At 48.7% G+C, this 12,538-nt stretch overlaps 2 protein-coding genes across 3 annotated transcripts in view; one reads left to right on the top strand and one right to left on the bottom strand.

The window, feature by feature from the left end:
• The window catches only part of LOC144952144 (retinoblastoma-associated protein-like), a 194,877-nt gene that overhangs the window by 142,192 nt on the left and 40,147 nt on the right, over positions 1 to 12,538 (top strand). The gene's annotated exons all lie outside the window — the stretch shown is intronic.
• LOC144952211 (lysophosphatidic acid receptor 6-like) overlaps positions 1 to 12,538 on the bottom strand; it is a 39,312-nt gene that overhangs the window by 21,195 nt on the left and 5,579 nt on the right. The window contains exon 2 of one of the 2 annotated variants that reach the window (XM_078882622.1): positions 6,954 to 7,102. The exons of the other annotated variant lie outside the window; for it this stretch is intronic. The gene's annotated coding sequence lies outside the window, so the exon portion shown is untranslated. The remainder of the gene's footprint in view (positions 1 to 6,953; positions 7,103 to 12,538) is intronic. 2 annotated transcript variants of the gene reach the window in all.

Below are 12,538 nucleotides of genomic sequence, written 5' to 3'. Positions count from 1 at the left end.
GTCCGATCGGCACGGTTGTCCACGTACGGCGCGAAAGAAGTTCAGCACGTACATCGCTACCGCGCGTCGCTAACCATCACGACCACGGGGGCAGCGTTCCGCAGTGCCAGGCGCACGTCGCTACGCACAGGGACGGACGCGCACGTGAAACGGCAAAGAAACGTCCATTCTCGCCGCGTGCGTGCGGCCATGTCGGGTGTCTCATTGCCAGCGCTCAGTGTAGGCATCGGCAAGGTAAGGTAATTGTAACCTTTTTAGCGGGTAAAAGGGTAAAGGTGTCGACATGCCAATGGGTAAGGGTACAGGGTAGGGTAAAAGGTAGCCTCGTTGTTTTTACACTTTTACCTTACCTGCTAAAGGGTAAAAGGTAAGGGTAGAGTGATTGTATTGTGGTAAGGTAAAAGGTAGGGTGAAAGGTAGGCTCGTTGCTTTTACACTTTTACCTTACCTGTTAAAGGGTAAAAGGTAAGGGTAGAGTGATTGTATTGTGGTAAGGTAAAGGGTAGGGTAAAAGGTAGGCTCGTTGCTTTTACACTTTTACCTTACCTGCTAAAGGGTAAAAGGTAAGGGTAGAGTGATTGTATTGTGGTAAGGTAAAGGGTAGGGTAAAAGGTAGGCTCGTTGTTTTTACACTTTTACCTTACCTGCTAAAGGGTAAAAGGTAAGGGTAGAGTGATTGTATTGTGGTAAGGTAAAGGGTAGGGTAAAAGGTAGGCTCGTTGCTTTTTTAAATCCTTTATATTAAGTTCGCTTGCTTGCTTGCGCGCTTACGACCGTGCAAATCTTTCGGTCGTTTTTTTAACCCACTTCCCGTGATCCAATCGAGCTGACATTTTGCACACAGACTCGTTGTGCGTGACAATTTATTTTCGTGAAAATTTTTTTCAAAAATGTTACACTTTTTAGGATTTTTTTTTTTATATTTAATTACCAATTGCTTAATGGTGGCAGGCAATCATCTGACCCATAGGTGGCAGCCATCTCAAGCCAGAGGACGAGAGGACTCTAGCCGCCACGCATATAAAGGATTTATAGTGAAACACTTTGTTTTTACGGGTTTACTTGCTTTCCCCCCCCTTCCCCTCCCTGACGGGACGATCTTTCCGCGGTCGTCTCTGCTTAGCAGCTGGGGATGTGCAGGAATGTTGCAGAACGCGGTGCACCTGGCAGCTGGATGTGTGGGGGGGGGTGGAGGTAGACTGAGGTGGGAGACGTGATGAGGTTGGGAGGAGGGGGCGGATAGGTCGATGGTCGTGTGTGTACGTGTATGTATGTTGAACTTGGGTCTCTGTGCGATGATGAGTCTGTGGGTCTCTGTGTGATGAGTCTGTGGGTCTCTTGTGCGAGTCTGTGGGTCTCTGCGTGATGAGTCTGTGGGTCTCTGCGTGATGAGTCTGTGGGTCTCTGTGCGATGAGTCTGTGGGTCTCTGTGTGATGAGTCTGTGGGTCTCTGTGTGAGCCTGTGGGTCACTGTGTGATGAGTCTGTGGCTCTCTGCGTAATGAGTCTGTGGTTCTCTGCGCGATGAGTCTGTGGGTCTCTGTGTGATGAGTCTGTGGTTCCATGCGCAATGAGTCTGTGGGTCTCTGCGTGATGAGTCTATGGGTCTCTGTCCAATGAGTCTGTGGGTCTGTGCGATGAGTCTATGGGTCTCTGTGCCTCTGTGAGATGAGTCTCAGGGTCTCTGTGCGATGAGACGGTGGTGGTGACCGTCGTGGTGACCGTAGATCACCGGGGTTCGGAGCGGAGTGCGCTCACCACTGCGCCCACCCCTCCCACTGCGAAACATGTAAATACTCACGGTCGAGTGCGTAAACTTTCCACACCGCTGCCCCAATGAATTGACTCCTACATTTCTTTTTTTGGCCGTTTGCATATTTTCTTCTCGGTCTTAAATAAACGTGGGTGCCACGGTGGCTCGGAGCTGTTAATCACCTCGCCTTGTATGCGGGAGGTCGTGGGTTCGATACCGACCCGGACAAGGCCTGCTGCTGTATATTTGGAGTTTGCGTGTATCTGTCTCTCTCTCTCTTCGTGGTCGTGTGGATTTTTCTCCGGGTCCTCCAGTTTTTCCCTCCACATTTACAATCGTGTTCTGCAGTGTGTGGAGTTTGTGTGATCTCCCACTGTTGTACAGAGTGAGTGGAGTTTGTGTGATCTCCCCCTGTTGTACAGAGTGAGTGGAGTTTGTGTGATCTCCCCCTGTTCTACAGAGTGAGTGGAGTTTGTGTGATCTCCCCCTGTTCTACAGAGTGAGTGGAGTTTGTATGATCTCCCCCTGTTCTACAGAGTGAGTGAGTGGAGTTTGTGAGATCTCTCCTTGTTCTACAGTGAGTGTAGTTTGTATAATTTCCCGCTGTTCTGCAGAGTGAGTGAGTGTAGTTTGTATAATTTCCCGCTGTTCTACAGAGTGAGTGGAGTTTGTATGATCTCCCCATGTTATACACAGTGAGTGAGTGGAGTTTGTATAATTTCTCGCTGTTCTACAGAGTGAGTGAGTGGAGTTTGTGTGATCTCCCCCTGTTCTACAGAGTGAGTGAGTGGAGTTTGTGTGATCTCCCCCTGTTCTACAGAGTGAGTGGAGTTTGTATGTTCTCTCCCCCTGTTCTGCAGTGAGTGAGTGTAGTTTGTATAATTTCCCGCTGTTCTGCACAGTGAGTGTAGTTTGTATAATTTCCCCCTGTTCTACAGTGAGTGTAGTTTGTATAATTTCCCGCTGTTCTGCACAGTGAGTGAGTGGAGTGTGTGTGTTCTCTCCCCCTGTTCTGCACACATTTCCTTCGGGTTTTCCGGTTTCCTCCTCCCACAAGAGCCAAATCGACAACACACACCACACCAAAGATAAGGATCCCCGGTATAGCCTTAACATACCGTTGGGGCAAGTGCACCTTTAGTGAGTAGCAGCACCTATGAAGGCTGGAACGGCACACTATGTTTGGGTGGGTGGCCAGCACCACGCCCAACCACCTTTGTCTCACCAGTGACGATGTTTGCCACACACCGCGCCAAATACTCAATTGAGGCCGAGTCGACCTAGGGGAGACCCAGGACGGGTTCAGATAATCCGTCGTTGGGTGTCGGCTTTGCCGTGAGCGGGAATGGGTTCGTGGCGCGGTGTAGCGCTCTCTCCACACTCGCACACTGTAACCCGCATCCACCAAAACCACATCCACATTGCCGTGAAACGAACACGCTTCGAAATACACACGCGGGGATAAGGCCTGGCTACAATTCACCCCCCCCCACCACCACCACACCTCGCTTTCCGTTGCGTAAGGGACCGTCCATAAATGACGTCACGCGATTTTGGACGAGTTTTGACCCCCCCCTCTCTCGTCACACGGCGTCACAAAAAGTCAGAGCCCCCCTCAAATATGATGTCACAAAGCTCTGCCCCCCCCAAAACCGTTTTTCCATTTTGAAAGTAAAACATGCTTCAAATCGCTCTAAACTATTGTCATTGTAGTGCGTATTTAATGTGGCGCTGCACTCTGATGTTGTAGGAGTGTTGCTGTAACAATTAGTGTTGTTATAGCAATAGTATATTTTTCGATTTAAAGCTTTCGCGACTGCAGAGATTCATCTTCTTGGTTCTTTCGGTAAAGTCACGTAGAAGGGAAATAATAAAATAATAAAAATAAAACATGATAAGTGAGAATTGTATTTTATGGTGTTTTATGTTTATTATTTTATTATTTCCCTTCTACGTGACTTTATCGACAGAACAAAGAAGATGAATCCTATATTTATTGAAAGTTGCGCATTTTGATGTGACGTCACATTTCTCAAACCTCCACCCCCCCTCGTCACACATCGTCACAAACGTCTGACCCCCCCCCCCAAACCCCCCCAATAGGTGCGTGACGTCATTTATGGACGGCCCCTAAAGTTGCCAGTACGCTCCCCTCCCTCCGTGCACAACCTTGAAAATCCGGACTTGCATTAATCGTCGTTGTCGTCGCTATTTTATACGTGGGCCAGGCTAGCGTGGTGGGTTGTGGGGGGGGGGGCCCGTCGATAAGAGTTGCCAATCGTACGTACGCGTGCGTATGCTAGACTTCTTTCACACCTTCTTGGTTCTTTCGGTAAAGTCGCGTAGAATGTAAATAATAACAAAATAATACAAATAAAACATAAAATAATTCTCACGACGTTTCGGCCACAACGCAAGCAGCCGTCCTCAGGTGAAGAACAGGTCTGTCGGAAAGACAGCGTCTGTCTAAACATCTGATGTCTAACAGTGCAGAACAGGTCTGTTTTTCCGACAGACCTGTTCATTCAGACGCTGTCTTTCCGACAGACCTGTTCATTCAGACGCTGTCTTTCCGACAGACCTGTTCATTCAGACGCTGTCTTTCCGACAGACCTGTTCATTCAGACGCTGTCTTTCCGACAGACCTGTTCATTCAGACGCTGTCTTTCCGACAGACCTGTTCATTCAGACGCTGTCTTTCCGACAGACCTGTTCATTCAGACGCTGTCTTTCCGACAGACCTGTTCATTCAGACGCTGTCTTTCCGACAGACCTGTTCATTCAGACGCTGTCTTTCCGACAGACCTGTTCATTCAGACGCTGTCTTTCCGACAGACCTGTTCATTCAGACGCTGTCTTTCCGACAGACCTGTTCATTCAGACGCTGTCTTTCCGACAGACCTGTTCATTCAGACGCTGTCTTTCCGACAGACCTGTTCATTCAGACGCTGTCTTTCCGACAGACCTGTTCATTCAGACGCTGTCTTTCCGACAGACCTGTTCATTCAGACGCTGTCTTTCCGACAGACCTGTTCATTCAGACGCTGTCTTTCCGACAGACCTGTTCATTCAGACGCTGTCTTTCCGACAGACCTGTTCATTCAGACGCTGGCTTTCCGACAGACCTGTTCATTCAGACGCTGTCTTTCCGACAGACCTGTTCATTCAGACGCTGTCTTTCCGACAGACCTGTTCATTCAGACGCTGTCTTTCCGACAGACCTGTTCATTCAGACGCTGGCTTTCCGACAGACCTGTTCATTCAGACGCTGTCTTTCCGACAGACCTGTTCATTCAGACGCTGGCTTTCCGACAGACCTGTTCATTCAGACGCTGTCTTTCCGACAGACCTGTTCATTCAGACGCTGTCTTTCCGACAGACCTGTTCATTCAGACGCTGTCTTTCCGACAGACCTGTTCATTCAGACGCTGTCTTTCCGACAGACCTGTTCATTCAGACGCTGTCTTTCCGACAGACCTGTTCATTCAGACGCTGGCTTTCCGACAGACCTGTTCATTCAGACGCTGTCTTTCCGACAGACCTGTTCATTCAGACGCTGTCTTTCCGACAGACCTGTTCATTCAGACGCTGTCTTTCCGACAGACCTGTTCATTCAGACGCTGGCTTTCCGACAGACCTGTTCATTCAGACGCTGTCTTTCCGACAGACCTGTTCATTCAGACGCTGGCTTTCCGACAGACCTGTTCATTCAGACGCTGTCTTTCCGACAGACCTGTTCTTCACCTGAGGACGGCTGCTTGCGTTGTGGCCGAAACGTCGTGAGAATTATTTTATTATGTTTTATTTTTATTATTTTATTACTTCCCTTCTACGTGACTTTACCGAAAGAACCAAGAAGATGAATCCCTGCAGTCACGAAAGCTTCAAATCGAAATTCTTTCGCGCCGTACGTACTCCGAGCGCGCTAAGCGGCGGTGCCGGGGGAAGATGAGAAACACAGCGAACTGAACGCCGCGAGAAGCGGGTCTAGAGAAATGCGTTCTCTATGGAGTAGGGTGTGTTGTCGTGCATAGCAGTGTCGTGTATAGTGTGGTATGTAGGGTGTTGTAGTGTATAGTGTATTGTAGTGTATAGTGTAGTGTATAGTATAGTGTAGTGTATAGTGTAGTGGGTATTGTAGTGTATAGTGTAGTGTATAGTGTAGTGGGTATTGTAGTGTGTAGTGTAGTGTATAGTATAGTGTAGTGTATAGTGTAGTGGGTATTGTAGTGTATAGTGTAGTGGGTATTGTAGTGTATAGTGTAGTGTATAGTGTAGTGGGTATTGTGGTCTATAGTGTAGTGTGTAGTGTAGTGTGTAGTGTATAGTGTGGTGGGTAGTGTAGTGTATAGTGTAGTGGGTATTAAAGTGTATAATGTATTCTTAGGTTTTTTTTCGGTAAAGTCACGTAGGTAAAACATCAAAATTAATGAAAATAAAATAAAATAAAACAAAAATCACGACGTTTCGGAGGCAACACAAGTCTCCGTCATCAGGTGGGACGGTCCCACAGTCTCACACACACAGTCACACACACACGCTCACACACAGTCTCACACACACAGTCACACACACACGCTCACACACAGTCACACACACACGCTCACACACAGTCTCACACACACACGCTCACACACAGTCACACAGGCAGACATAACCAGATGGGGTTTTTCGTGAGAAGGGTTCGTGGGGCAGCGCGCTCACTAACCGCTACACTCCCGTTCCCCACTCAAACAAAGACACACACAGTCTCACACACACAGTCACACACACACGCTCACACACAGTCACACAGGCAGACGGAACCAGATGGGGTTTTTCGTGAGCAGGGGGTGGTGGGGCAGCGCGCTCACTAACCGCTACACTACCGTTCCCCACTCAAACAAAGACACACACAGTCTCACACACAGTCTCACACACAGTCTCACACACACAGTCTCACACACACAGTCTCACACACACGCTCACACACACGCTCACACACAGTCTCACACACACAGTCTCACACACACAGTCTCACACACACAGTCTCACACACACAGTCTCACACACACAGTCTCACACACAGTCACACAGGCAGACATAACCAGATGTGGGTTTTCGTGAGAAGGGTTCGTGGGGCAGCTCGCTCGCTAACCGCTACACTCCCGCTCCACGCTCAGACACAAAGGCAAAGATCCCCCGTGTAGCCTGTAACTGACTTGGGGCAAGTGCTGTGAGCGAGTAGCACCGATGCAGGCCGGCACGGCACATGAGGGGTTGGGTGGCCAGCAACAGGCCCGGCCGCCTTTGTCTCCCCGGTGGCAGTGTACACGTGGCACACTCGGTACTCATTTGAGGCCGAGTCGACCTAGGGGAGGAGGCCCAGGACCGGTGTGAGATAATCGTCACCTGGTATTGGTCACGAGTGGGAATCGAACTCGGCACGCCGGGTTCGTAGCGCAGCGTAGCGCTTACCGCTAGACAAACCCGCTACACACACACAGTCATAGACACACACACACAGACACACACAGACACACACACAGTCATAGACACACACACACACGCTACACACACACAGTCATAGACACACACACGCTACACACACACAGACACACACACAGTCATAGACACACACACACACGCTACACACACAGTCATAGACACACACACACAGTCATAGACACACACACACACACGCTACACACACGCTACACACACACAGTCATAGACACACACACACGCTACACACACACAGTCATAGACACACACACACACGCTACACACACAGTCATAGACACACACACACGCTACACACACACGCTCCACACAGACACACACACACACGCTCCACACACACACAGTCAGACACACGCTTCACACACACAGTCATAGACACACTGCACACACACACAGTCATAGACACACACTCCACACACACACACACGCTCCACACACACACACTCCACACACACTCCACACACACACGCTCCAAACACACTCCACACACACACGCTCCAAACACGTATTTGGACACAGGCAGACGGAACCAGATGAAGGTTTTCATGCGCATCGACGCGTCAAACAAAAACCGTGTCTTCATCGAGGTTGACAACCAGCGGTGTTTTACACATCTCTTACGGGGTTGTCAAAATAAACAGTTCACGAGGGGACGCACGGCTAGGAGATGTTGACTACCTCGCCTGGTGCACAGGAGGTCGTGGGTTCGATCCCGATCCTCACGATGCCTGCTGCTGCTGTGTATGTGGAGTGAGTGTCTCTCTCTCTCTCATCATCATCATCACGGTGGCTAGGAGATGTTGACTACCTCGCCTGGTGCACAGGAGGTCGTGAGTTCGATCCCGATCCTCACGATGCCTGCTGCTGTGTATGTGGAGTCTGAGTGTCTCTCCCATCATCATCATCACGGTGGCTATGAGATGTTGACTACCTCGCCTGGTATACAGGAGGTCGTGGGTTCGATCCCGATCCTCACGATGCCTGCTGCTGCTGTATATGTGGAGTCTGAGTGTCTCTCCCATCATCATCATCACGGTGGCTATGAGATGTTGACTACCTCGCCTGGTGTACAGGAGGTCGTGGGTTCGATCCCGACCCTTATGATGCTTGCTGCTGTATATTTGGAGTTTGTATTTTTCTCTCTCATCATCGCGGTGGCTAGGAGCTGTTAACTACCTCGCCTGGTGCACAGGAGGTCGTGGGTACGATCCCGATCCTCACGATGCCTGCTGCTGTGTATGTGGAGTTTGCGTGTCTCTCTCTCATCATCATCGAGTTTGCGTGTCTCTTTCTCTCTCCCCGTGTTCGCGTGGATTTTTCTCCAGGTCCTCCGGTTTTTCCCCTCCACATTTACAATCGACAACATCGCCCGTTTAGAGAGTTTTCGTGACTGCAGGAATCCGTCACTTGTGCGTTGCGCCCGAAACGTCGTCATTTATTCTTATTTTATTTGCTCTCTACGTGACTTTACCGAAAGAACCAAGACTTCGTTTAGAGGGTATTTGCCCGGTAGGTTATTTATTTCCACGTGGTGATGATGAGGATAAGGTGAAGCTGTCGCCACTTCTTTGAGCCGCCATCGTTTGCGATAGCCAGGGTCACTTCTGCACAAAGAGCTACGCAGTTGCCTGCTGCAATACAAAAAGAATATTTGAAAAAACTGTTTTTAAAAACACGCTTTTATGAAATGTAGTAAAAAGTAAAAAAAAAAAAATTTGTTCAAGTACTTTGCATTAAATTTCGATTTAAAGCTTTCGTGACTGCAGGGATTCATCTTCTTGGTTCTTTCGTTAAAGTCACGTAGAAGGTAAATAATAAAATAATGAAAATAAAACATAATAAAATAATTCTCACGACGTTTCGGCCACAACGCAAGCAGCCGTCCTCAGGTGAAGAACAGGTCTGTCGGAAAGACAGCGTCTGAATGAACAGGTCTGTCGGAAAGACAGCGTCTGAATGAACAGGTCTGTCGGAAAGACAGCGTCTGAATGAACAGGTCTGTCGGAAAGACAGCGTCTGAATGAACAGGTCTGTCGGAAAGACAGCGTCTGAATGAACAGGTCTGTCGGAAAGACAGCGTCTGAATGAACAGGTCTGTCGGAAAGACAGCGTCTGAATGAACAGGTCTGTCGGAAAGACAGCGTCTGAATGAACAGGTCTGTCGGAAAGACAGCGTCTGAATGAACAGGTCTGTCGGAAAGACAGCGTCTGAATGAACAGGTCTGTCGGAAAGACAGCGTCTGAATGAACAGGTCTGTCGGAAAGACAGCGTCTGAATGAACAGGTCTGTCGGAAAGACAGCGTCTGAATGAACAGGTCTGTCGGAAAGACAGCGTCTGAATGAACAGGTCTGTCGGAAAGACAGCGTCTGAATGAACAGGTCTGTCGGAAAGACAGCGTCTGAATGAACAGGTCTGTCGGAAAGACAGCGTCTGAATGCCCAAATAATATTTCATTATTTTATTATTTCCCTTCTACTTTGCATTATATGTTTAATATACTGTTGTTGTAACCGACTAAAAATAATTACAGCCAACGTTAGTTGAGCGTGGACAATTAGACCCAAGCCGAAACATGTCACCTATAAAAAAAGAATGTTTAAAAATATATATGTTTTTATGATAGAACATAGTATTGTCATCAGTACGACATAAGCATACCAAGTTTGCAGTCGATGCCGCATTGGGAGGTGGGTTAAAATTGAGTTCCAAGATTTAAGAATCGTTTCGTTTCGAAAACTAGAAACCAATTCGCGGAGTTTGCTCGGCTCAGACAAATGCTGTTGAGTGACACTGGGTGCAGGAGATTAAAACAACGTGTACACATCCCATCAGCAACGCACGGCCTTCTGGGAAACGCGTCTTATTAGCAGCATTGCTTTAATTACGACGTCTTCACAGCCGTTTACTGCCCAGAAGTTGATAGGCAAGGACCCTGGTTTGGATATTCACTGTCCCATCATCATCATCAGCAGCAGTTTCAGGCTCTGCTTGAATCAATGATTGTTGAACTGCCCAGATGGTTTATAGGCAGGGGCTGGTTTCAACATTCAGTTTTTCATCAGCAGCAGTTTCAGGCTCTGCTTGAATCAATGATTGTTGAACTGACAAGATGGTTTATATAGGCAGGGGCTGGTTTTGAAATTCAGTTTCTCATCAGCAGCAGTTTGAGGCTCTGCTTGAACTAATGATTGTTGAACTGACAAGATGGTTTATATAGGCAGGGGCTGGTTTTGAAATTCAGTTTCTCATCAGCAGCAGTTTCAGGCTCTGCTTGAATCAATGATTGTTGAACTGACAAGATGGTTTATATAGGCAGGGGCTGGTTTTGAAATTCAGTTTCTCATCAGCAGCAGTTTCAGGCTCTGCTTGTTCCGGCCTTCATAGGTGCTCGCTAACAGCACTTGCCCCTACAGTCTGTTAAGGCTATACGGGGGATCTTTGTCTTTGTACACACAGTAACGTAGTGCACAGACTCATGCCGTTAGAGTGTGCGCGTGTGTGTGTGTGTGCCCATCGTATCACACGGTCTAATGCCGTTATCTTGAGGATAAGAGTGGGTACAGGTTTACGGATTCAGCAGGGGGTGGGGGGGGCCTTAAGGTGCAGAGTCAGAGGGGGGGGGGGGGTGAGTCAACAATCGTGAGCAGTGAAGTCAACAGCCATCACCGTCCCCCCCCTCTGTCCAGAGGCTATCATCAGGGAATCCTGGCTCCACATCCCACGTAGTTTCGATTGAAAGCTTCTTTCGTGACTGCAGGGATTCATCTTCTTGGTTCTTTCGGTAAAGTCACGTAGAAGGGAAATAATTAAAGAATAATAATGAAACATAATAAAATAATTCTCACGACGTTTCGGCCACAACGCAAGCAGCCGTCCTCAGGTGAAGAACAGGTCTGTCGGAAAGACAGGTTTCATTCAGACGCTGTCCTTCCGACAGACCTGTTCATTCAGACGCTGTCTTTCCGACAGACCTGTTCATTCAGACGCTGTCTTTCCGACAGACCTGTTCATTCAGACGCTGTCTTTCCGACAGACCTGTTCATTCAGACGCTGTCTTTCCGACGGACCTGTTCATTCAGACGCTGTCTTTCCGACAGACCTGTTCATTCAGACGCTGTCTTTCCGACAGACCTGTTCATTCAGACGCTGTCTTTCCGACAGACCTGTTCATTCAGACGCTGTCTTTCCGACAGACCTGTTCATTCAGACGCTGTCTTTCCGACGGACCTGTTCATTCAGACGCTGTCTTTCCGACAGACCTGTTCATTCAGACGCTGTCTTTCCGACGGACCTGTTCATTCAGACGCTGTCTTTCCGACAGACCTGTTCATTCAGACGCTGTCTTTCCGACAGACCTGTTCATTCAGACGCTGTCTTTCCGACAGACCTGTTCATTCAGACGCTGTCTTTCCGACGGACCTGTTCATTCAGACGCTGTCTTTCCGACAGACCTGTTCATTCAGACGCTGTCTTTCCGACAGGCCTGTTTTTCACCTGAGGACGGCTGCTTGCGTTGTGGCCGAAACGTCGTGAGAACTGTATTTTATAATGTTTTATTGTTATTATTTTATTATTTCCCTTCTACGTGACTTTACCGAAAGAACCAAGAAGATGAATCCCTGCAGTCACGAAAACTTTAAATCGAAAAATGTGTAACGTGCGGTTTGTGTGTGTGTACTCTTACGGGGAGCGGTGGCGCTGCGGTTAGCGCTACGCTGCGCTACGAACTCGGCAGAGACCCGAGTTCGATTCCCGCTCGCGGCCAACACCGGTGGCGATTATTTGAACCGGACCTGGGCCTCCCCTAGGTCGGCTGGGCATCAAATGAGTGCCTGGTGCTGCGATGTGTGGTAAACATCGCCAGTGGTGGAGACAAACGCGGCCGGGCGTGGAGCTGGCCACAACCGTTGCTGGTATTGATATATGGATCTCTGAGTCTATGGATCTCTGCGCGAGTCTCTGGATCTCTGAGTCTATGGATCTCTGAGTCTATGGATCTCTGCGCGAGTCTCTGGATCTCTGAGTCTCTGGATCTCTGAGTCTATGGATCTCTGCGCGAGTCTATGGATCTCTGAGTCTATGGATCTCTGCGCGAGTCTCTGGATCTCTGAGTCTATGGATCTCTGCGCGAGTCTCTGGATCTCTGAGTCTCTGGATCTCTGAGTCTATGGATCTCTGCGCGAGTCTCTGGATCTCTGAGTCTATGGATCTCTGCGCGAGTCTCTGGATCTCTGAGTCTATGGATCTCTGCGCGAGTCTCTGGATCTCTGAGTCTATGGATC

Source organism: Lampetra fluviatilis, chromosome 66 (genome assembly GCF_964198595.1).
Source record: "Lampetra fluviatilis chromosome 66, kcLamFluv1.1, whole genome shotgun sequence".
Classification (NCBI taxonomy): Eukaryota; Metazoa; Chordata; class Hyperoartia; order Petromyzontiformes; family Petromyzontidae; genus Lampetra; species Lampetra fluviatilis.
The sequence above is the reverse complement of the archived record's forward strand: the minus strand, read 5'-3'. Positions and strand labels throughout refer to the sequence as shown.